General features: G+C 42.5%; 21 non-coding genes across 21 annotated transcripts; all 21 read left to right on the forward strand.

The window, feature by feature from the left end:
• Nucleotides 1-129: 129 nt before the first annotated feature.
• LOC148336393 (5S ribosomal RNA) lies at nt 130-248 on the forward strand. Its single transcript, XR_015843480.1, has one exon. It is a non-coding gene; the product is annotated as a 5S ribosomal RNA (ribosomal RNA).
• A 1,009-nt stretch (nt 249-1,257) lies between these two features.
• LOC148336394 (5S ribosomal RNA) lies at nt 1,258-1,376 on the forward strand. The gene has a single exon (XR_015843808.1). It is a non-coding gene; the product is annotated as a 5S ribosomal RNA (ribosomal RNA).
• Nucleotides 1,377-2,384: 1,008 nt separating this feature from the next.
• Nucleotides 2,385-2,503, forward strand: LOC148336395 (5S ribosomal RNA). Its single transcript, XR_015843809.1, has one exon. It is a non-coding gene; the product is annotated as a 5S ribosomal RNA (ribosomal RNA).
• A 1,009-nt stretch (nt 2,504-3,512) lies between these two features.
• On the forward strand, nt 3,513-3,631 carry LOC148336396 (5S ribosomal RNA). Its single transcript, XR_015843811.1, has one exon. It is a non-coding gene; the product is annotated as a 5S ribosomal RNA (ribosomal RNA).
• A 1,009-nt stretch (nt 3,632-4,640) lies between these two features.
• LOC148336397 (5S ribosomal RNA) lies at nt 4,641-4,759 on the forward strand. Its single transcript, XR_015843812.1, has one exon. It is a non-coding gene; the product is annotated as a 5S ribosomal RNA (ribosomal RNA).
• A 1,009-nt stretch (nt 4,760-5,768) lies between these two features.
• LOC148336398 (5S ribosomal RNA) lies at nt 5,769-5,887 on the forward strand. Its single transcript, XR_015843813.1, has one exon. It is a non-coding gene; the product is annotated as a 5S ribosomal RNA (ribosomal RNA).
• Nucleotides 5,888-6,896: 1,009 nt separating this feature from the next.
• LOC148336399 (5S ribosomal RNA) lies at nt 6,897-7,015 on the forward strand. The gene has a single exon (XR_015843814.1). It is a non-coding gene; the product is annotated as a 5S ribosomal RNA (ribosomal RNA).
• A 1,009-nt stretch (nt 7,016-8,024) lies between these two features.
• LOC148336400 (5S ribosomal RNA) lies at nt 8,025-8,143 on the forward strand. The gene has a single exon (XR_015843815.1). It is a non-coding gene; the product is annotated as a 5S ribosomal RNA (ribosomal RNA).
• Nucleotides 8,144-9,152: 1,009 nt separating this feature from the next.
• On the forward strand, nt 9,153-9,271 carry LOC148336401 (5S ribosomal RNA). The gene has a single exon (XR_015843817.1). It is a non-coding gene; the product is annotated as a 5S ribosomal RNA (ribosomal RNA).
• Nucleotides 9,272-10,280: 1,009 nt separating this feature from the next.
• Nucleotides 10,281-10,399, forward strand: LOC148336402 (5S ribosomal RNA). Its single transcript, XR_015843818.1, has one exon. It is a non-coding gene; the product is annotated as a 5S ribosomal RNA (ribosomal RNA).
• A 1,009-nt stretch (nt 10,400-11,408) lies between these two features.
• Nucleotides 11,409-11,527, forward strand: LOC148336403 (5S ribosomal RNA). Its single transcript, XR_015843819.1, has one exon. It is a non-coding gene; the product is annotated as a 5S ribosomal RNA (ribosomal RNA).
• A 1,009-nt stretch (nt 11,528-12,536) lies between these two features.
• On the forward strand, nt 12,537-12,655 carry LOC148336404 (5S ribosomal RNA). Its single transcript, XR_015843820.1, has one exon. It is a non-coding gene; the product is annotated as a 5S ribosomal RNA (ribosomal RNA).
• Nucleotides 12,656-13,664: 1,009 nt separating this feature from the next.
• LOC148336405 (5S ribosomal RNA) lies at nt 13,665-13,783 on the forward strand. The gene has a single exon (XR_015843821.1). It is a non-coding gene; the product is annotated as a 5S ribosomal RNA (ribosomal RNA).
• Nucleotides 13,784-14,792: 1,009 nt separating this feature from the next.
• LOC148336406 (5S ribosomal RNA) lies at nt 14,793-14,911 on the forward strand. The gene has a single exon (XR_015843823.1). It is a non-coding gene; the product is annotated as a 5S ribosomal RNA (ribosomal RNA).
• A 1,009-nt stretch (nt 14,912-15,920) lies between these two features.
• On the forward strand, nt 15,921-16,039 carry LOC148336407 (5S ribosomal RNA). The gene has a single exon (XR_015843824.1). It is a non-coding gene; the product is annotated as a 5S ribosomal RNA (ribosomal RNA).
• A 1,009-nt stretch (nt 16,040-17,048) lies between these two features.
• LOC148336408 (5S ribosomal RNA) lies at nt 17,049-17,167 on the forward strand. The gene has a single exon (XR_015843825.1). It is a non-coding gene; the product is annotated as a 5S ribosomal RNA (ribosomal RNA).
• Nucleotides 17,168-18,176: 1,009 nt separating this feature from the next.
• Nucleotides 18,177-18,295, forward strand: LOC148336409 (5S ribosomal RNA). The gene has a single exon (XR_015843826.1). It is a non-coding gene; the product is annotated as a 5S ribosomal RNA (ribosomal RNA).
• Nucleotides 18,296-19,304: 1,009 nt separating this feature from the next.
• On the forward strand, nt 19,305-19,423 carry LOC148336410 (5S ribosomal RNA). The gene has a single exon (XR_015843827.1). It is a non-coding gene; the product is annotated as a 5S ribosomal RNA (ribosomal RNA).
• Nucleotides 19,424-20,432: 1,009 nt separating this feature from the next.
• Nucleotides 20,433-20,551, forward strand: LOC148336411 (5S ribosomal RNA). Its single transcript, XR_015843828.1, has one exon. It is a non-coding gene; the product is annotated as a 5S ribosomal RNA (ribosomal RNA).
• A 1,009-nt stretch (nt 20,552-21,560) lies between these two features.
• Nucleotides 21,561-21,679, forward strand: LOC148336412 (5S ribosomal RNA). Its single transcript, XR_015843829.1, has one exon. It is a non-coding gene; the product is annotated as a 5S ribosomal RNA (ribosomal RNA).
• Nucleotides 21,680-22,688: 1,009 nt separating this feature from the next.
• LOC148336413 (5S ribosomal RNA) lies at nt 22,689-22,807 on the forward strand. The gene has a single exon (XR_015843830.1). It is a non-coding gene; the product is annotated as a 5S ribosomal RNA (ribosomal RNA).
• The last annotated feature ends 546 nt before the right edge of the window (nt 22,808-23,353 follow it).

Consider the following 23,353-nt stretch of genomic DNA (forward strand, 5'->3'; position numbering starts at 1 on the left):
TTGTAGATTGTTGTGACACATTTGTGACTGTGGTTATAGTTTCAGATTCTAGTTACGTATTTTTGGATTGAAGTATTTGCCACAATAAAGACCACATGTATAAAATGCAAAATTTTGGAGCGAATTCTCGCTTACGGCCATACTACCCTGAGAACGCCCGATCTCGTCCGATCTCGGAAGCTAAGCAGGGTCGGGCCTGGTTAGTACTTGGATGGGAGACCGCCTGGGAATACCAGTTGCTGTAAGCTTTTGCACCGCAAAAAATAAATAAATAAAAATAACTTTGACAAATGTAAGCAAGTATGCGAGCTGCTTTTTTATAAATTTCCACATATTCGCCTGACAGGCTGAGAGCACAAAATGCCAACATTCAGCGTCCTCTGCCTTTGGGTGTTGCTACAGTCTCGCCGTGGACGACTCGCAAATGCGTGTGGCAATTTGCAAATGCGTGTCTGGAGACTTGACTGTGGCTCCGGAGCCACACATTGACCAAAAGGGTACCCTCGGAGTCTACAGGTGTAGCAGACATATGACCCGATGCAGTCCGGTTGGGTTGGTGCAGTGAGTGTTTACTAAATAAAAAGTTAATGAATCAATTTTAAAAAATGGTGTTTACTGAATGCAATAAAGGGAAGTATAGTTAATGTCGCAATTAGCAGGTGTGGAGAAGCTTCATTCATTTTTTTTAGCTTCACTGGTTATATCATTGGTTCTTATTTTATTAGTTCCACTTTATTCTTCCATTTATTCCAATTTAATTTAAATAATGTCAAATAAATGGTACATGACCATGGGTGGATAGCAGTGAACGCCCCCCCAAGTTATTGGTGTATATATTGGTGGTACGGGGCTGGTATAATATTAGTGCCCCCATGTGGTCCGAATGTGTAGCTACGGAGCCACACACGTCTCCTGACACGCATTTGCAAATCAGCACACGCATTTGCGAGTCGTCCGCGGCAGGACTGTAGCAAACGTCACCTGTAAGAACACAGCCAATCAAAAGGTCCCGTTTTTACAGGTCGCCCATCTACGGATTTTTGTCCGCATTTAACCATGTGTATGTGCCAACAAATCATTGTACACATTTGCTGATATTTGTCATATATCTGTGACTTCAATCATGCATTGTAGATTGTTGTGACACATTTGTGACTGTGGTTATAGTTTCAGATTCTAGTTACGTATTTTTGGATTGAAGTATTTGCCACAATAAAGACCACATGTATAAAATGCAAAATTTTGGAGCGAATTCTCGCTTACGGCCATACTACCCTGAGAACGCCCGATCTCGTCCGATCTCGGAAGCTAAGCAGGGTCGGGCCTGGTTAGTACTTGGATGGGAGACCGCCTGGGAATACCAGGTGCTGTAAGCTTTTGCACCGCAAAAAATAAATAAATAAAAATAACTTTGACAAATGTAAGCAAGTATGCGAGCTGCTTTTTTATAAATTTCCACATATTCGCCTGACAGGCTGAGAGCACAAAATGCCAACATTCAGCGTCCTCTGCCTTTGGGTGTTGCTACAGTCTCGCCGTGGACGACTCGCAAATGCGTGTGGCAATTTGCAAATGCGTGTCTGGAGACTTGACTGTGGCTCCGGAGCCACACATTGACCAAAAGGGTACCCTCGGAGTCTACAGGTGTAGCAGACATATGACCCGATGCAGTCCGGTTGGGTTGGTGCAGTGAGTGTTTACAAGTAAAAAGTTAATGAATCAATTTTAAAAAATGGTGTTTACTGAATGCAATAAAGGGAAGTATAGTTAATGTCGCAATTAGCAGGTGTGGAGAAGCTTCATTCATTTTTTTTAGCTTCACTGGTTATATCATTGGTTCTTATTTTATTAGTTCCACTTTATTCTTCCATTTATTCCAATTTAATTTAAATAATGTCAAATAAATGGTACATGACCATGGGTGGATAGCAGTGAACGCCCCCCCAAGTTATTGGTGTATATATTGGTGGTACGGGGCTGGTATAATATTAGTGCCCCCATGTGGTCCGAATGTGTAGCTACGGAGCCACACACGTCTCCTGACACGCATTTGCAAATCAGCACACGCATTTGCGAGTCGTCCGCGGCAGGACTGTAGCAAACGTCACCTGTAAGAACACAGCCAATCAAAAGGTCCCGTTTTTACAGGTCGCCCATCTACGGATTTTTGTCCGCATTTAACCATGTGTATGTGCCAACAAATCATTGTACACATTTGCTGATATTTGTCATATATCTGTGACTTCAATCATGCATTGTAGATTGTTGTGACACATTTGTGACTGTGGTTATAGTTTCAGATTCTTGTTACGTATTTTTGGATTGAAGTATTTGCCACAATAAAGACCACATGTATAAAATGCAAAATTTTGGAGGGAATTCTCGCTTACGGCCATACTACCCTGAGAACGCCCGATCTCGTCCGATCTCGGAAGCTAAGCAGGGTCGGGCCTGGTTAGTACTTGGATGGGAGACCGCCTGGGAATACCAGGTGCTGTAAGCTTTTGCACCGCAAAAAATAAATAAATAAAAATAACTTTGACAAATGTAAGCAAGTATGCGAGCTGCTTTTTTATAAATTTCCACATATTCGCCTGACAGGCTGAGAGCACAAAATGCCAACATTCAGCGTCCTCTGCCTTTGGGTGTTGCTACAGTCTCGCCGTGGACGACTCGCAAATGCGTGTGGCAATTTGCAAATGCGTGTCTGGAGACTTGACTGTGGCTCCGGAGCCACACATTGACCAAAAGGGTACCCTCGGAGTCTACAGGTGTAGCAGACATATGACCCGATGCAGTCCGGTTGGGTTGGTGCAGTGAGTGTTTACTAAATAAAAAGTTAATGAATCAATTTTAAAAAATGGTGTTTACTGAATGCAATAAAGGGAAGTATAGTTAATGTGGCAATTAGCAGGTGTGGAGAAGCTTCATTAATTTTTTTTAGCTTCACTGGTTATATCATTGGTTCTTATTTTATTAGTTCCACTTTATTCTTCCATTTATTCCAATTTAATTTAAATAATGTCAAATAAATGGTACATGACCATGGGTGGATAGCAGTGAACGCCCCCCCAAGTTATTGGTGTATATATTGGTGGTACGGGGCTGGTATAATATTAGTGCCCCCATGTGGTCCGAATGTGTAGCTACGGAGCCACACACGTCTCCTGACACGCATTTGCAAATCAGCACACGCATTTGCGAGTCGTCCGCGGCAGGACTGTAGCAAACGTCACCTGTAAGAACACAGCCAATCAAAAGGTCCCGTTTTTACAGGTCGCCCATCTACGGATTTTTGTCCGCATTTAACCATGTGTATGTGCCAACAAATCATTGTACACATTTGCTGATATTTGTCATATATCTGTGACTTCAATCATGCATTGTAGATTGTTGTGACACATTTGTGACTGTGGTTATAGTTTCAGATTCTAGTTACGTATTTTTGGATTGAAGTATTTGCCACAATAAAGACCACATGTATAAAATGCAAAATTTTGGAGCGAATTCTCGCTTACGGCCATACTACCCTGAGAACGCCCGATCTCGTCCGATCTCGGAAGCTAAGCAGGGTCGGGCCTGGTTAGTACTTGGATGGGAGACCGCCTGGGAATACCAGGTGCTGTAAGCTTTTGCACCGCAAAAAATAAATAAATAAAAATAACTTTGACAAATGTAAGCAAGTATGCGAGCTGCTTTTTTATAAATTTCCACATATTCGCCTGACAGGCTGAGAGCACAAAATGCCAACATTCAGCGTCCTCTGCCTTTGGGTGTTGCTACAGTCTCGCCGTGGACGACTCGCAAATGCGTGTGGCAATTTGCAAATGCGTGTCTGGAGACTTGACTGTGGCTCCGGAGCCACACATTGACCAAAAGGGTACCCTCGGAGTCTACAGGTGTAGCAGACATATGACCCGATGCAGTCCGGTTGGGTTGGTGCAGTGAGTGTTTACTAAATAAAAAGTTAATGAATCAATTTTAAAAAATGGTGTTTACTGAATGCAATAAAGGGAAGTATAGTTAATGTCGCAATTAGCAGGTGTGGAGAAGCTTCATTCATTTTTTTTAGCTTCACTGGTTATATCATTGGTTCTTATTTTATTAGTTCCACTTTATTCTTCCATTTATTCCAATTTAATTTAAATAATGTCAAATAAATGGTACATGACCATGGGTGGATAGCAGTGAACGCCCCCCCAAGTTATTGGTGTATATATTGGTGGTACGGGGCTGGTATAATATTAGTGCCCCCATGTGGTCCGAATGTGTAGCTACGGAGCCACACACGTCTCCTGACACGCATTTGCAAATCAGCACACGCATTTGCGAGTCGTCCGCGGCAGGACTGTAGCAAACGTCACCTGTAAGAACACAGCCAATCAAAAGGTCCCGTTTTTACAGGTCGCCCATCTACGGATTTTTGTCCGCATTTAACCATGTGTATGTGCCAACAAATCATTGTACACATTTGCTGATATTTGTCATATATCTGTGACTTCAATCATGCATTGTAGATTGTTGTGACACATTTGTGACTGTGGTTATAGTTTCAGATTCTAGTTACGTATTTTTGGATTGAAGTATTTGCCACAATAAAGACCACATGTATAAAATGCAAAATTTTGGAGGGAATTCTCGCTTACGGCCATACTACCCTGAGAACGCCCGATCTCGTCCGATCTCGGAAGCTAAGCAGGGTCGGGCCTGGTTAGTACTTGGATGGGAGACCGCCTGGGAATACCAGGTGCTGTAAGCTTTTGCACCGCAAAAAATAAATAAATAAAAATAACTTTGACAAATGTAAGCAAGTATGCGAGCTGCTTTTTTATAAATTTCCACATATTCGCCTGACAGGCTGAGAGCACAAAATGCCAACATTCAGCGTCCTCTGCCTTTGGGTGTTGCTACAGTCTCGCCGTGGACGACTCGCAAATGCGTGTGGCAATTTGCAAATGCGTGTCTGGAGACTTGACTGTGGCTCCGGAGCCACACATTGACCAAAAGGGTACCCTCGGAGTCTACAGGTGTAGCAGACATATGACCCGATGCAGTCCGGTTGGGTTGGTGCAGTGAGTGTTTACTAAATAAAAAGTTAATGAATCAATTTTAAAAAATGGTGTTTACTGAATGCAATAAAGGGAAGTATAGTTAATGTCGCAATTAGCAGGTGTGGAGAAGCTTCATTCATTTTTTTTAGCTTCACTGGTTATATCATTGGTTCTTATTTTATTAGTTCCACTTTATTCTTCCATTTATTCCAATTTAATTTAAATAATGTCAAATAAATGGTACATGACCATGGGTGGATAGCAGTGAACGCCCCCCCAAGTTATTGGTGTATATATTGGTGGTACGGGGCTGGTATAATATTAGTGCCCCCATGTGGTCCGAATGTGTAGCTACGGAGCCACACACGTCTCCTGACACGCATTTGCAAATCAGCACACGCATTTGCGAGTCGTCCGCGGCAGGACTGTAGCAAACGTCACCTGTAAGAACACAGCCAATCAAAAGGTCCCGTTTTTACAGGTCGCCCATCTACGGATTTTTGTCCGCATTTAACCATGTGTATGTGCCAACAAATCATTGTACACATTTGCTGATATTTGTCATATATCTGTGACTTCAATCATGCATTGTAGATTGTTGTGACACATTTGTGACTGTGGTTATAGTTTCAGATTCTAGTTACGTATTTTTGGATTGAAGTATTTGCCACAATAAAGACCACATGTATAAAATGCAAAATTTTGGAGCGAATTCTCGCTTACGGCCATACTACCCTGAGAACGCCCGATCTCGTCCGATCTCGGAAGCTAAGCAGGGTCGGGCCTGGTTAGTACTTGGATGGGAGACCGCCTGGGAATACCAGGTGCTGTAAGCTTTTGCACCGCAAAAAATAAATAAATAAAAATAACTTTGACAAATGTAAGCAAGTATGCGAGCTGCTTTTTTATAAATTTCCACATATTCGCCTGACAGGCTGAGAGCACAAAATGCCAACATTCAGCGTCCTCTGCCTTTGGGTGTTGCTACAGTCTCGCCGTGGACGACTCGCAAATGCGTGTGGCAATTTGCAAATGCGTGTCTGGAGACTTGACTGTGGCTCCGGAGCCACACATTGACCAAAAGGGTACCCTCGGAGTCTACAGGTGTAGCAGACATATGACCCGATGCAGTCCGGTTGGGTTGGTGCAGTGAGTGTTTACTAAATAAAAAGTTAATGAACCAATTTTAAAAAATGGTGTTTACTGAATGCAATAAAGGGAAGTATAGTTAATGTCGCAATTAGCAGGTGTGGAGAAGCTTCATTCATTTTTTTTAGCTTCACTGGTTATATCATTGGTTCTTATTTTATTAGTTCCACTTTATTCTTCCATTTATTCCAATTTAATTTAAATAATGTCAAATAAATGGTACATGACCATGGGTGGATAGCAGTGAACGCCCCCCCAAGTTATTGGTGTATATATTGGTGGTACGGGGCTGGTATAATATTAGTGCCCCCATGTGGTCCGAATGTGTAGCTACGGAGCCACACACGTCTCCTGACACGCATTTGCAAATCAGCACACGCATTTGCGAGTCGTCCGCGGCAGGACTGTAGCAAACGTCACCTGTAAGAACACAGCCAATCAAAAGGTCCCGTTTTTACAGGTCGCCCATCTACGGATTTTTGTCCGCATTTAACCATGTGTATGTGCCAACAAATCATTGTACACATTTGCTGATATTTGTCATATATCTGTGACTTCAATCATGCATTGTAGATTGTTGTGACACATTTGTGACTGTGGTTATAGTTTCAGATTCTAGTTACGTATTTTTGGATTGAAGTATTTGCCACAATAAAGACCACATGTATAAAATGCAAAATTTTGGAGGGAATTCTCGCTTACGGCCATACTACCCTGAGAACGCCCGATCTCGTCCGATCTCGGAAGCTAAGCAGGGTCGGGCCTGGTTAGTACTTGGATGGGAGACCGCCTGGGAATACCAGGTGCTGTAAGCTTTTGCACCGCAAAAAATAAATAAATAAAAATAACTTTGACAAATGTAAGCAAGTATGCGAGCTGCTTTTTTATAAATTTCCACATATTCGCCTGACAGGCTGAGAGCACAAAATGCCAACATTCAGCGTCCTCTGCCTTTGGGTGTTGCTACAGTCTCGCCGTGGACGACTCGCAAATGCGTGTGGCAATTTGCAAATGCGTGTCTGGAGACTTGACTGTGGCTCCGGAGCCACACATTGACCAAAAGGGTACCCTCGGAGTCTACAGGTGTAGCAGACATATGACCCGATGCAGTCCGGTTGGGTTGGTGCAGTGAGTGTTTACTAAATAAAAAGTTAATGAATCAATTTTAAAAAATGGTGTTTACTGAATGCAATAAAGGGAAGTATAGTTAATGTCGCAATTAGCAGGTGTGGAGAAGCTTCATTCATTTTTTTTAGCTTCACTGGTTATATCATTGGTTCTTATTTTATTAGTTCCACTTTATTCTTCCATTTATTCCAATTTAATTTAAATAATGTCAAATAAATGGTACATGACCATGGGTGGATAGCAGTGAACGCCCCCCCAAGTTATTGGTGTATATATTGGTGGTACGGGGCTGATATAATATTAGTGCCCCCATGTGGTCCGAATGTGTAGCTACGGAGCCACACACGTCTCCTGACACGCATTTGCAAATCAGCACACGCATTTGCGAGTCGTCCGCGGCAGGACTGTAGCAAACGTCACCTGTAAGAACACAGCCAATCAAAAGGTCCCGTTTTTACAGGTCGCCCATCTACGGATTTTTGTCCGCATTTAACCATGTGTATGTGCCAACAAATCATTGTACACATTTGCTGATATTTGTCATATATCTGTGACTTCAATCATGCATTGTAGATTGTTGTGACACATTTGTGACTGTGGTTATAGTTTCAGATTCTAGTTACGTATTTTTGGATTGAAGTATTTGCCACAATAAAGACCACATGTATAAAATGCAAAATTTTGGAGGGAATTCTCGCTTACGGCCATACTACCCTGAGAACGCCCGATCTCGTCCGATCTCGGAAGCTAAGCAGGGTCGGGCCTGGTTAGTACTTGGATGGGAGACCGCCTGGGAATACCAGGTGCTGTAAGCTTTTGCACCGCAAAAAATAAATAAATAAAAATAACTTTGACAAATGTAAGCAAGTATGCGAGCTGCTTTTTTATAAATTTCCACATATTCGCCTGACAGGCTGAGAGCACAAAATGCCAACATTCAGCGTCCTCTGCCTTTGGGTGTTGCTACAGTCTCGCCGTGGACGACTCGCAAATGCGTGTGGCAATTTGCAAATGCGTGTCTGGAGACTTGACTGTGGCTCCGGAGCCACACATTGACCAAAAGGGTACCCTCGGAGTCTACAGGTGTAGCAGACATATGACCCGATGCAGTCCGGTTGGGTTGGTGCAGTGAGTGTTTACTAAATAAAAAGTTAATGAATCAATTTTAAAAAATGGTGTTTACTGAATGCAATAAAGGGAAGTATAGTTAATGTCGCAATTAGCAGGTGTGGAGAAGCTTCATTCATTTTTTTTAGCTTCACTGGTTATATCATTGGTTCTTATTTTATTAGTTCCACTTTATTCTTCCATTTATTCCAATTTAATTTAAATAATGTCAAATAAATGGTACATGACCATGGGTGGATAGCAGTGAACGCCCCCCCAAGTTATTGGTGTATATATTGGTGGTACGGGGCTGGTATAATATTAGTGCCCCCATGTGGTCCGAATGTGTAGCTACGGAGCCATACACGTCTCCTGACACGCATTTGCAAATCAGCACACGCATTTGCGAGTCGTCCGCGGCAGGACTGTAGCAAACGTCACCTGTAAGAACACAGCCAATCAAAAGGTCCCGTTTTTACAGGTCGCCCATCTACGGATTTTTGTCCGCATTTAACCATGTGTATGTGCCAACAAATCATTGTACACATTTGCTGATATTTGTCATATATCTGTGACTTCAATCATGCATTGTAGATTGTTGTGACACATTTGTGACTGTGGTTATAGTTTCAGATTCTAGTTACGTATTTTTGGATTGAAGTATTTGCCACAATAAAGACCACATGTATAAAATGCAAAATTTTGGAGCGAATTCTCGCTTACGGCCATACTACCCTGAGAACGCCCGATCTCGTCCGATCTCGGAAGCTAAGCAGGGTCGGGCCTGGTTAGTACTTGGATGGGAGACCGCCTGGGAATACCAGGTGCTGTAAGCTTTTGCACCGCAAAAAATAAATAAATAAAAATAACTTTGACAAATGTAAGCAAGTATGCGAGCTGCTTTTTTATAAATTTCCACATATTCGCCTGACAGGCTGAGAGCACAAAATGCCAACATTCAGCGTCCTCTGCCTTTGGGTGTTGCTACAGTCTCGCCGTGGACGACTCGCAAATGCGTGTGGCAATTTGCAAATGCGTGTCTGGAGACTTGACTGTGGCTCCGGAGCCACACATTGACCAAAAGGGTACCCTCGGAGTCTACAGGTGTAGCAGACATATGACCCGATGCAGTCCGGTTGGGTTGGTGCAGTGAGTGTTTACTAAATAAAAAGTTAATGAATCAACTTTAAAAAATGGTGTTTACTGAATGCAATAAAGGGAAGTATAGTTAATGTCGCAATTAGCAGGTGTGGAGAAGCTTCATTCATTTTTTTTAGCTTCACTGGTTATATCATTGGTTCTTATTTTATTAGTTCCACTTTATTCTTCCATTTATTCCAATTTAATTTAAATAATGTCAAATAAATGGTACATGACCATGGGTGGATAGCAGTGAACGCCCCCCCAAGTTATTGGTGTATATATTGGTGGTACGGGGCTGGTATAATATTAGTGCCCCCATGTGGTCCGAATGTGTAGCTACGGAGCCACACACGTCTCCTGACACGCATTTGCAAATCAGCACACGCATTTGCGAGTCGTCCGCGGCAGGACTGTAGCAAACGTCACCTGTAAGAACACAGCCAATCAAAAGGTCCCGTTTTTACAGGTCGCCCATCTACGGATTTTTGTCCGCATTTAACCATGTGTATGTGCCAACAAATCATTGTACACATTTGCTGATATTTGTCATATATCTGTGACTTCAATCATGCATTGTAGATTGTTGTGACACATTTGTGACTGTGGTTATAGTTTCAGATTCTAGTTACGTATTTTTGGATTGAAGTATTTGCCACAATAAAGACCACATGTATAAAATGCAAAATTTTGGAGGGAATTCTCGCTTACGGCCATACTACCCTGAGAACGCCCGATCTCGTCCGATCTCGGAAGCTAAGCAGGGTCGGGCCTGGTTAGTACTTGGATGGGAGACCGCCTGGGAATACCAGGTGCTGTAAGCTTTTGCACCGCAAAAAATAAATAAATAAAAATAACTTTGACAAATGTAAGCAAGTATGCGAGCTGCTTTTTTATAAATTTCCACATATTCGCCTGACAGGCTGAGAGCACAAAATGCCAACATTCAGCGTCCTCTGCCTTTGGGTGTTGCTACAGTCTCGCCGTGGACGACTCGCAAATGCGTGTGGCAATTTGCAAATGCGTGTCTGGAGACTTGACTGTGGCTCCGGAGCCACACATTGACCAAAAGGGTACCCTCGGAGTCTACAGGTGTAGCAGACATATGACCCGATGCAGTCCGGTTGGGTTGGTGCAGTGAGTGTTTACTAAATAAAAAGTTAATGAATCAATTTTAAAAAATGGTGTTTACTGAATGCAATAAAGGGAAGTATAGTTAATGTCGCAATTAGCAGGTGTGGAGAAGCTTCATTCATTTTTTTTAGCTTCACTGGTTATATCATTGGTTCTTATTTTATTAGTTCCACTTTATTCTTCCATTTATTCCAATTTAATTTAAATAATGTCAAATAAATGGTACATGACCATGGGTGGATAGCAGTGAACGCCCCCCCAAGTTATTGGTGTATATATTGGTGGTACGGGGCTGGTATAATATTAGTGCCCCCATGTGGTCCGAATGTGTAGCTACGGAGCCACACACGTCTCCTGACACGCATTTGCAAATCAGCACACGCATTTGCGAGTCGTCCGCGGCAGGACTGTAGCAAACGTCACCTGTAAGAACACAGCCAATCAAAAGGTCCCGTTTTTACAGGTCGCCCATCTACGGATTTTTGTCCGCATTTAACCATGTGTATGTGCCAACAAATCATTGTACACATTTGCTGATATTTGTCATATATCTGTGACTTCAATCATGCATTGTAGATTGTTGTGACACATTTGTGACTGTGGTTATAGTTTCAGATTCTAGTTACGTATTTTTGGATTGAAGTATTTGCCACAATAAAGACCACATGTATAAAATGCAAAATTTTGGAGCGAATTCTCGCTTACGGCCATACTACCCTGAGAACGCCCGATCTCGTCCGATCTCGGAAGCTAAGCAGGGTCGGGCCTGGTTAGTACTTGGATGGGAGACCGCCTGGGAATACCAGGTGCTGTAAGCTTTTGCACCGCAAAAAATAAATAAATAAAAATAACTTTGACAAATGTAAGCAAGTATGCGAGCTGCTTTTTTATAAATTTCCACATATTCGCCTGACAGGCTGAGAGCACAAAATGCCAACATTCAGCGTCCTCTGCCTTTGGGTGTTGCTACAGTCTCGCCGTGGACGACTCGCAAATGCGTGTGGCAATTTGCAAATGCGTGTCTGGAGACTTGACTGTGGCTCCGGAGCCACACATTGACCAAAAGGGTACCCTCGGAGTCTACAGGTGTAGCAGACATATGACCCGATGCAGTCCGGTTGGGTTGGTGCAGTGAGTGTTTACTAAATAAAAAGTTAATGAATCAACTTTAAAAAATGGTGTTTACTGAATGCAATAAAGGGAAGTATAGTTAATGTCGCAATTAGCAGGTGTGGAGAAGCTTCATTCATTTTTTTTAGCTTCACTGGTTATATCATTGGTTCTTATTTTATTAGTTCCACTTTATTCTTCCATTTATTCCAATTTAATTTAAATAATGTCAAATAAATGGTACATGACCATGGGTGGATAGCAGTGAACGCCCCCCCAAGTTATTGGTGTATATATTGGTGGTACGGGGCTGATATAATATTAGTGCCCCCATGTGGTCCGAATGTGTAGCTACGGAGCCACACACGTCTCCTGACACGCATTTGCAAATCAGCACACGCATTTGCGAGTCGTCCGCGGCAGGACTGTAGCAAACGTCACCTGTAAGAACACAGCCAATCAAAAGGTCCCGTTTTTACAGGTCGCCCATCTACGGATTTTTGTCCGCATTTAACCATGTGTATGTGCCAACAAATCATTGTACACATTTGCTGATATTTGTCATATATCTGTGACTTCAATCATGCATTGTAGATTGTTGTGACACATTTGTGACTGTGGTTATAGTTTCAGATTCTAGTTACGTATTTTTGGATTGAAGTATTTGCCACAATAAAGACCACATGTATAAAATGCAAAATTTTGGAGGGAATTCTCGCTTACGGCCATACTACCCTGAGAACGCCCGATCTCGTCCGATCTCGGAAGCTAAGCAGGGTCGGGCCTGGTTAGTACTTGGATGGGAGACCGCCTGGGAATACCAGGTGCTGTAAGCTTTTGCACCGCAAAAAATAAATAAATAAAAATAACTTTGACAAATGTAAGCAAGTATGCGAGCTGCTTTTTTATAAATTTCCACATATTCGCCTGACAGGCTGAGAGCACAAAATGCCAACATTCAGCGTCCTCTGCCTTTGGGTGTTGCTACAGTCTCGCCGTGGACGACTCGCAAATGCGTGTGGCAATTTGCAAATGCGTGTCTGGAGACTTGACTGTGGCTCCGGAGCCACACATTGACCAAAAGGGTACCCTCGGAGTCTACAGGTGTAGCAGACATATGACCCGATGCAGTCCGGTTGGGTTGGTGCAGTGAGTGTTTACTAAATAAAAAGTTAATGAATCAATTTTAAAAAATGGTGTTTACTGAATGCAATAAAGGGAAGTATAGTTAATGTCGCAATTAGCAGGTGTGGAGAAGCTTCATTCATTTTTTTTAGCTTCACTGGTTATATCATTGGTTCTTATTTTATTAGTTCCACTTTATTCTTCCATTTATTCCAATTTAATTTAAATAATGTCAAATAAATGGTACATGACCATGGGTGGATAGCAGTGAACGCCCCCCCAAGTTATTGGTGTATATATTGGTGGTACGGGGCTGGTATAATATTAGTGCCCCCATGTGGTCCGAATGTGTAGCTACGGAGCCACACACGTCTCCTGACACGCATTTGCAAATCAGCACACGCATTTGCGAGTCGTCCGCGGCAGGACTGTAGCAAACGTCACCTGTAAGAACACAGCCAATCAAAAGGTCCCGTTTTTACAGGTCGCCCATCTACGGATTTTTGTCCGCATTTAACCATGTGTATGTGCCAACAAATCATTGTACACATTTGCTGATATTTGTCATATATCTGTGACTTCAATCATGCATTGTAGATTGTTGTGACACATTTGTGACTGTGGTTATAGTTTCAGATTCTAGTTACGTATTTTTGGATTGAAGTATTTGCCACAATAAAGACCACATGTATAAAATGCAAAATTTTGGAGCGAATTCTCGCTTACGGCCATACTACCCTGAGAACGCCCGATCTCGTCCGATCTCGGAAGCTAAGCAGGGTCGGGCCTGGTTAGTACTTGGATGGGAGACCGCCTGGGAATACCAGGTGCTGTAAGCTTTTGCACCGCAAAAAATAAATAAATAAAAATAACTTTGACAAATGTAAGCAAGTATGCGAGCTGCTTTTTTATAAATTTCCACATATTCGCCTGACAGGCTGAGAGCACAAAATGCCAACATTCAGCGTCCTCTGCCTTTGGGTGTTGCTACAGTCTCGCCGTGGACGACTCGCAAATGCGTGTGGCAATTTGCAAATGCGTGTCTGGAGACTTGACTGTGGCTCCGGAGCCACACATTGACCAAAAGGGTACCCTCGGAGTCTACAGGTGTAGCAGACATATGACCCGATGCAGTCCGGTTGGGTTGGTGCAGTGAGTGTTTACTAAATAAAAAGTTAATGAATCAATTTTAAAAAATGGTGTTTACTGAATGCAATAAAGGGAAGTATAGTTAATGTCGCAATTAGCAGGTGTGGAGAAGCTTCATTCATTTTTTTTAGCTTCACTGGTTATATCATTGGTTCTTATTTTATTAGTTCCACTTTATTCTTCCATTTATTCCAATTTAATTTAAATAATGTCAAATAAATGGTACATGACCATGGGTGGATAGCAGTGAACGCCCCCCCAAGTTATTGGTGTATATATTGGTGGTACGGGGCTGGTATAATATTAGTGCCCCCATGTGGTCCGAATGTGTAGCTACGGAGCCACACACGTCTCCTGACACGCATTTGCAAATCAGCACACGCATTTGCGAGTCGTCCGCGGCAGGACTGTAGCAAACGTCACCTGTAAGAACACAGCCAATCAAAAGGTCCCGTTTTTACAGGTCGCCCATCTACGGATTTTTGTCCGCATTTAACCATGTGTATGTGCCAACAAATCATTGTACACATTTGCTGATATTTGTCATATATCTGTGACTTCAATCATGCATTGTAGATTGTTGTGACACATTTGTGACTGTGGTTATAGTTTCAGATTCTAGTTACGTATTTTTGGATTGAAGTATTTGCCACAATAAAGACCACATGTATAAAATGCAAAATTTTGGAGGGAATTCTCGCTTACGGCCATACTACCCTGAGAACGCCCGATCTCGTCCGATCTCGGAAGCTAAGCAGGGTCGGGCCTGGTTAGTACTTGGATGGGAGACCGCCTGGGAATACCAGGTGCTGTAAGCTTTTGCACCGCAAAAAATAAATAAATAAAAATAACTTTGACAAATGTAAGCAAGTATGCGAGCTGCTTTTTTATAAATTTCCACATATTCGCCTGACAGGCTGAGAGCACAAAATGCCAACATTCAGCGTCCTCTGCCTTTGGGTGTTGCTACAGTCTCGCCGTGGACGACTCGCAAATGCGTGTGGCAATTTGCAAATGCGTGTCTGGAGACTTGACTGTGGCTCCGGAGCCACACATTGACCAAAAGGGTACCCTCGGAGTCTACAGGTGTAGCAGACATATGACCCGATGCAGTCCGGTTGGGTTGGTGCAGTGAGTGTTTACTAAATAAAAAGTTAATGAATCAATTTTAAAAAATGGTGTTTACTGAATGCAATAAAGGGAAGTATAGTTAATGTCGCAATTAGCAGGTGTGGAGAAGCTTCATTCATTTTTTTTAGCTTCACTGGTTATATCATTGGTTCTTATTTTATTAGTTCCACTTTATTCTTCCATTTATTCCAATTTAATTTAAATAATGTCAAATAAATGGTACATGACCATGGGTGGATAGCAGTGAACGCCCCCCCAAGTTATTGGTGTATATATTGGTGGTACGGGGCTGGTATAATATTAGTGCCCCCATGTGGTCCGAATGTGTAGCTACGGAGCCACACACGTCTCCTGACACGCATTTGCAAATCAGCACACGCATTTGCGAGTCGTCCGCGGCAGGACTGTAGCAAACGTCACCTGTAAGAACACAGCCAATCAAAAGGTCCCGTTTTTACAGGTCGCCCATCTACGGATTTTTGTCCGCATTTAACCATGTGTATGTGCCAACAAATCATTGTACACATTTGCTGATATTTGTCATATATCTGTGACTTCAATCATGCATTGTAGATTGTTGTGACACATTTGTGACTGTGGTTATAGTTTCAGATTCTAGTTACGTATTTTTGGATTGAAGTATTTGCCACAATAAAGACCACATGTATAAAATGCAAAATTTTGGAGGGAATTCTCGCTTACGGCCATACTACCCTGAGAACGCCCGATCTCGTCCGATCTCGGAAGCTAAGCAGGGTCGGGCCTGGTTAGTACTTGGATGGGAGACCGCCTGGGAATACCAGGTGCTGTAAGCTTTTGCACCGCAAAAAATAAATAAATAAAAATAACTTTGACAAATGTAAGCAAGTATGCGAGCTGCTTTTTTATAAATTTCCACATATTCGCCTGACAGGCTGAGAGCACAAAATGCCAACATTCAGCGTCCTCTGCCTTTGGGTGTTGCTACAGTCTCGCCGTGGACGACTCGCAAATGCGTGTGGCAATTTGCAAATGCGTGTCTGGAGACTTGACTGTGGCTCCGGAGCCACACATTGACCAAAAGGGTACCCTCGGAGTCTACAGGTGTAGCAGACATATGACCCGATGCAGTCCGGTTGGGTTGGTGCAGTGAGTGTTTACTAAATAAAAAGTTAATGAATCAATTTTAAAAAATGGTGTTTACTGAATGCAATAAAGGGAAGTATAGTTAATGTCGCAATTAGCAGGTGTGGAGAAGCTTCATTCATTTTTTTTAGCTTCACTGGTTATATCATTGGTTCTTATTTTATTAGTTCCACTTTATTCTTCCATTTATTCCAATTTAATTTAAATAATGTCAAATAAATGGTACATGACCATGGGTGGATAGCAGTGAACGCCCCCCCAAGTTATTGGTGTATATATTGGTGGTACGGGGCTGGTATAATATTAGTGCCCCCATGTGGTCCGAATGTGTAGCTACGGAGCCACACACGTCTCCTGACACGCATTTGCAAATCAGCACACGCATTTGCGAGTCGTCCGCGGCAGGACTGTAGCAAACGTCACCTGTAAGAACACAGCCAATCAAAAGGTCCCGTTTTTACAGGTCGCCCATCTACGGATTTTTGTCCGCATTTAACCATGTGTATGTGCCAACAAATCATTGTACACATTTGCTGATATTTGTCATATATCTGTGACTTCAATCATGCATTGTAGATTGTTGTGACACATTTGTGACTGTGGTTATAGTTTCAGATTCTAGTTACGTATTTTTGGATTGAAGTATTTGCCACAATAAAGACCACATGTATAAAATGCAAAATTTTGGAGGGAATTCTCGCTTACGGCCATACTACCCTGAGAACGCCCGATCTCGTCCGATCTCGGAAGCTAAGCAGGGTCGGGCCTGGTTAGTACTTGGATGGGAGACCGCCTGGGAATACCAGGTGCTGTAAGCTTTTGCACCGCAAAAAATAAATAAATAAAAATAACTTTGACAAATGTAAGCAAGTATGCGAGCTGCTTTTTTATAAATTTCCACATATTCGCCTGACAGGCTGAGAGCACAAAATGCCAACATTCAGCGTCCTCTGCCTTTGGGTGTTGCTACAGTCTCGCCGTGGACGACTCGCAAATGCGTGTGGCAATTTGCAAATGCGTGTCTGGAGACTTGACTGTGGCTCCGGAGCCACACATTGACCAAAAGGGTACCCTCGGAGTCTACAGGTGTAGCAGACATATGACCCGATGCAGTCCGGTTGGGTTGGTGCAGTGAGTGTTTACTAAATAAAAAGTTAATGAATCAATTTTAAAAAATGGTGTTTACTGAATGCAATAAAGGGAAGTATAGTTAATGTCGCAATTAGCAGGTGTGGAGAAGCTTCATTCATTTTTTTTAGCTTCACTGGTTATATCATTGGTTCTTATTTTATTAGTTCCACTTTATTCTTCCATTTATTCCAATTTAATTTAAATAATGTCAAATAAATGGTACATGACCATGGGTGGATAGCAGTGAACGCCCCCCCAAGTTATTGGTGTATATATTGGTGGTACGGGGCTGGTATAATATTAGTGCCCCCATGTGGTCCGAATGTGTAGCTACGGAGCCACACACGTCTCCTGACACGCATTTGCAAATCAGCACACGCATTTGCGAGTCGTCCGCGGCAGGACTGTAGCAAACGTCACCTGTAAGAACACAGCCAATCAAAAGGTCCCGTTTTTACAGGTCGCCCATCTACGGATTTTTGTCCGCATTTAACCATGTGTATGTGCCAACAAATCATTGTACACATTTGCTGATATTTGTCATATATCTGTGACTTCAATCATGCATTGTAGATTGTTGTGACACATTTGTGACTGTGGTTATAGTTTCAGATTCTAGTTACGTATTTTTGGATTGAAGTATTTGCCACAATAAAGACCACATGTATAAAATGCAAAATTTTGGAGGGAATTCTCGCTTACGGCCATACTACCCTGAGAACGCCCGATCTCGTCCGATCTCGGAAGCTAAGCAGGGTCGGGCCTGGTTAGTACTTGGATGGGAGACCGCCTGGGAATACCAGGTGCTGTAAGCTTTTGCACCGCAAAAAATAAATAAATAAAAATAACTTTGACAAATGTAAGCAAGTATGCGAGCTGCTTTTTTATAAATTTCCACATATTCGCCTGACAGGCTGAGAGCACAAAATGCCAACATTCAGCGTCCTCTGCCTTTGGGTGTTGCTACAGTCTCGCCGTGGACGACTCGCAAATGCGTGTGGCAATTTGCAAATGCGTGTCTGGAGACTTGACTGTGGCTCCGGAGCCACACATTGACCAAAAGGGTACCCTCGGAGTCTACAGGTGTAGCAGACATATGACCCGATGCAGTCCGGTTGGGTTGGTGCAGTGAGTGTTTACTAAATAAAAAGTTAATGAATCAATTTTAAAAAATGGTGTTTACTGAATGCAATAAAGGGAAGTATAGTTAATGTCGCAATTAGCAGGTGTGGAGAAGCTTCATTCATTTTTTTTAGCTTCACTGGTTATATCATTGGTTCTTATTTTATTAGTTCCACTTTATTCTTCCATTTATTCCAATTTAATTTAAATAATGTCAAATAAATGGTACATGACCATGGGTGGATAGCAGTGAACGCCCCCCCAAGTTATTGGTGTATATATTGGTGGTACGGGGCTGGTATAATATTAGTGCCCCCATGTGGTCCGAATGTGTAGCTACGGAGCCACACACGTCTCCTGACACGCATTTGCAAATCAGCACACGCATTTGCGAGTCGTCCGCGGCAGGACTGTAGCAAACGTCACCTGTAAGAACACAGCCAATCAAAAGGTCCCGTTTTTACAGGTCGCCCATCTACGGATTTTTGTCCGCATTTAACCATGTGTATGTGCCAACAAATCATTGTACACATTTGCTGATATTTGTCATATATCTGTGACTTCAATCATGCATTGTAGATTGTTGTGACACATTTGTGACTGTGGTTATAGTTTCAGATTCTAGTTACGTATTTTTGGATTGAAGTATTTGCCACAATAAAGACCACATGTATAAAATGCAAAATTTTGGAGGGAATTCTCGCTTACGGCCATACTACCCTGAGAACGCCCGATCTCGTCCGATCTCGGAAGCTAAGCAGGGTCGGGCCTGGTTAGTACTTGGATGGGAGACCGCCTGGGAATACCAGGTGCTGTAAGCTTTTGCACCGCAAAAAATAAATAAATAAAAATAACTTTGACAAATGTAAGCAAGTATGCGAGCTGCTTTTTTATAAATTTCCACATATTCGCCTGACAGGCTGAGAGCACAAAATGCCAACATTCAGCGTCCTCTGCCTTTGGGTGTTGCTACAGTCTCGCCGTGGACGACTCGCAAATGCGTGTGGCAATTTGCAAATGCGTGTCTGGAGACTTGACTGTGGCTCCGGAGCCACACATTGACCAAAAGGGTACCCTCGGAGTCTACAGGTGTAGCAGACATATGACCCGATGCAGTCCGGTTGGGTTGGTGCAGTGAGTGTTTACTAAATAAAAAGTTAATGAATCAATTTTAAAAAATGGTGTTTACTGAATGCAATAAAGGGAAGTATAGTTAATGTCGCAATTAGCAGGTGTGGAGAAGCTTCATTCATTTTTTTTAGCTTCACTGGTTATATCATGGGTTCTTATTTTATTAGTTCCACTTTATTCTTCCATTTATTCCAATTTAATTTAAATAATGTCAAATAAATGGTACATGACCATGGGTGGATAGCAGTGAACGCCCCCCCAAGTTATTGGTGTATATATTGGTGGTACGGGGCTGGTATAATATTAGTGCCCCCATGTGGTCCGAATGTGTAGCTACGGAGCCACACACGTCTCCTGACACGCATTTGCAAATCAGCACACGCATTTGCGAGTCGTCCGCGGCAGGACTGTAGCAAACGTCACCTGTAAGAACACAGCCAATCAAAAGGTCCCGTTTTTACAGGTCGCCCATCTACGGATTTTTGTCCGCATTTAACCATGTGTATGTGCCAACAAATCATTGTACACATTTGCTGATATTTGTCATATATCTGTGACTTCAATCATGCATTGTAGATTGTTGTGACACATTTGTGACTGTGGTTATAGTTTCAGATTCTAGTTACGTATTTTTGGATTGAAGTATTTGCCACAATAAAGACCACATGTATAAAATGCAAAATTTTGGAGGGAATTCTCGCTTACGGCCATACTACCCTGAGAACGCCCGATCTCGTCCGATCTCGGAAGCTAAGCAGGGTCGGGCCTGGTTAGTACTTGGATGGGAGACCGCCTGGGAATACCAGGTGCTGTAAGCTTTTGCACCGCAAAAAATAAATAAATAAAAATAACTTTGACAAATGTAAGCAAGTATGCGAGCTGCTTTTTTATAAATTTCCACATATTCGCCTGACAGGCTGAGAGCACAAAATGCCAACATTCAGCGTCCTCTGCCTTTGGGTGTTGCTACAGTCTCGCCGTGGACGACTCGCAAATGCGTGTGGCAATTTGCAAATGCGTGTCTGGAGACTTGACTGTGGCTCCGGAGCCACACATTGACCAAAAGGGTACCCTCGGAGTCTACAGGTGTAGCAGACATATGACCCGATGCAGTCCGGTTGGGTTGGTGCAGTGAGTGTTTACTAAATAAAAAGTTAATGAATCAATTTTAAAAAATGGTGTTTACTGAATGCAATAAAGGGAAGTATAGTTAATGTCGCAATTAGCAGGTGTGGAGAAGCTTCATTCATTTTTTTTAGCTTCACTGGTTATATCATTGGTTCTTATTTTATTAGTTCCACTTTATTCTTCCATTTATTCCAATTTAATTTAAATAATGTCAAATAAATGGTACATGACCATGGGTGGATAGCAGTGAACGCCCCCCCAAGTTATTGGTGTATATATTGGTGGTACGGGGCTGGTATAATATTAGTGCCCCCATGTGGTCCGAATGTGTAGCTACGGAGCCACACACGTCTCCTGACACGCATTTGCAAATCAGCACACGCATTTGCGAGTCGTCCGCGGCAGGACTGTAGCAAACGTCACCTGTAAGAACACAGCCAATCAAAAGGTCCCGTTTTTACAGGTCGCCCATCTACGGATTTTTGTCCGCATTTAACCATGTGTATGTGCCAACAAATCATTGTACACATTTGCTGATATTTGTCATATATCTGTGACTTCAATCATGCATTGTAGATTGTTGTGACACATTTGTGACTGTGGTTATAGTTTCAGATTCTAGTTACGTATTTTTGGATTGAAGTATTTGCCACAATAAAGACCACATGTATAAAATGCAAAATTTTGGAGGGAATTCTCGCTTACGGCCATACTACCCTGAGAACGCCCGATCTCGTCCGATCTCGGAAGCTAAGCAGGGTCGGGCCTGGTTAGTACTTGGATGGGAGACCGCCTGGGAATACCAGGTGCTGTAAGCTTTTGCACCGCAAAAAATAAATAAATAAAAATAACTTTGACAAATGTAAGCAAGTATGCGAGCTGCTTTTTTATAAATTTCCACATATTCGCCTGACAGGCTGAGAGCACAAAATGCCAACATTCAGCGTCCTCTGCCTTTGGGTGTTGCTACAGTCTCGCCGTGGACGACTCGCAAATGCGTGTGGCAATTTGCAAATGCGTGTCTGGAGACTTGACTGTGGCTCCGGAGCCACACATTGACCAAAAGGGTACCCTCGGAGTCTACAGGTGTAGCAGACATATGACCCGATGCAGTCCGGTTGGGTTGGTGCAGTGAGTGTTTACTAAATAAAAAGTTAATGAATCAATTTTAAAAAATGGTGTTTACTGAATGCAATAAAGGGAAGTATAGTTAATGTCGCAATTAGCAGGTGTGGAGAAGCTTCATTCATTTTTTTTAGCTTCACTGGTTATATCATTGGTTCTTATTTTATTAGTTCCACTTTATTCTTCCATTTATTCCAATTTAATTTAAATAATGTCAAATAAATGGTACATGACCATGGGTGGATAGCAGTGAACGCCCCCCCAAGTTATTGGTGTATATATTGGTGGTACGGGGCTGGTATAATATTAGTGCCCCCATGTGGTCCGAATGTGTAGCTACGGAGCCACACACGTCTCCTGACACGCATTTGCAAATCAGCACACGCATTTGCGAGTCGTCCGCGGCAGGACTGTAGCAAACGTCACCTGTAAGAACACAGCCAATCAAAAGGTCCCGTTTTTACAGGTCGCCCATCTACGGATTTTTGTCCGCATTTAACCATGTGTATGTGCCAACAAATCATTGTACACATTTGCTGATATTTGTCATATATCTGTGACTTCAATCATGCATTGTAGATTGTTGTGACACATTTGTGACTGTGGTTATAGTTTCAGATTCTAGTTACGTATTTTTGGATTGAAGTATTTGCCACAATAAAGACCACATGTATAAAATGCAAAATTTTGGAGCGAATTCTCGCTTACGGCCATACTACCCTGAGAACGCCCGATCTCGTCCGATCTCGGAAGCTAAGCAGGGTCGGGCCTGGTTAGTACTTGGATGGGAGACCGCCTGGGAATACCAGGTGCTGTAAGCTTTTGCACCGCAAAAAATAAATAAATAAAAATAACTTTGACAAATGTAAGCAAGTATGCGAGCTGCTTTTTTATAAATTTCCACATATTCGCCTGACAGGCTGAGAGCACAAAATGCCAACATTCAGCGTCCTCTGCCTTTGGGTGTTGCTACAGTCTCGCCGTGGACGACTCGCAAATGCGTGTGGCAATTTGCAAATGCGTGTCTGGAGACTTGACTGTGGCTCCGGAGCCACACATTGACCAAAAGGGTACCCTCGGAGTCTACAGGTGTAGCAGACATATGACCCGATGCAGTCCGGTTGGGTTGGTGCAGTGAGTGTTTACTAAATAAAAAGTTAATGAATCAATTTTAAAAAATGGTGTTTACTGAATGCAATAAAGGGAAGTATAGTTAATGTCGCAATTAGCAGGTGTGGAGAAGCTTCATTCATTTTTTTTAGCTTCACTGGTTATATCATTGGTTCTTATTTTATTAGTTCCACTTTATTCTTCCATTTATTCCAATTTAATTTAAATAATGTCAAATAAATGGTACATGACCATGG

This window comes from Idiotropiscis lumnitzeri, chromosome 5 (genome assembly GCF_059441095.1).
Source record: "Idiotropiscis lumnitzeri isolate Australia: NSW breed Sydney's pygmy pipehorse chromosome 5, RoL_Ilum_1.0, whole genome shotgun sequence".
NCBI lineage: Eukaryota > Metazoa > Chordata > Actinopteri > Syngnathiformes > Syngnathidae > Idiotropiscis > Idiotropiscis lumnitzeri.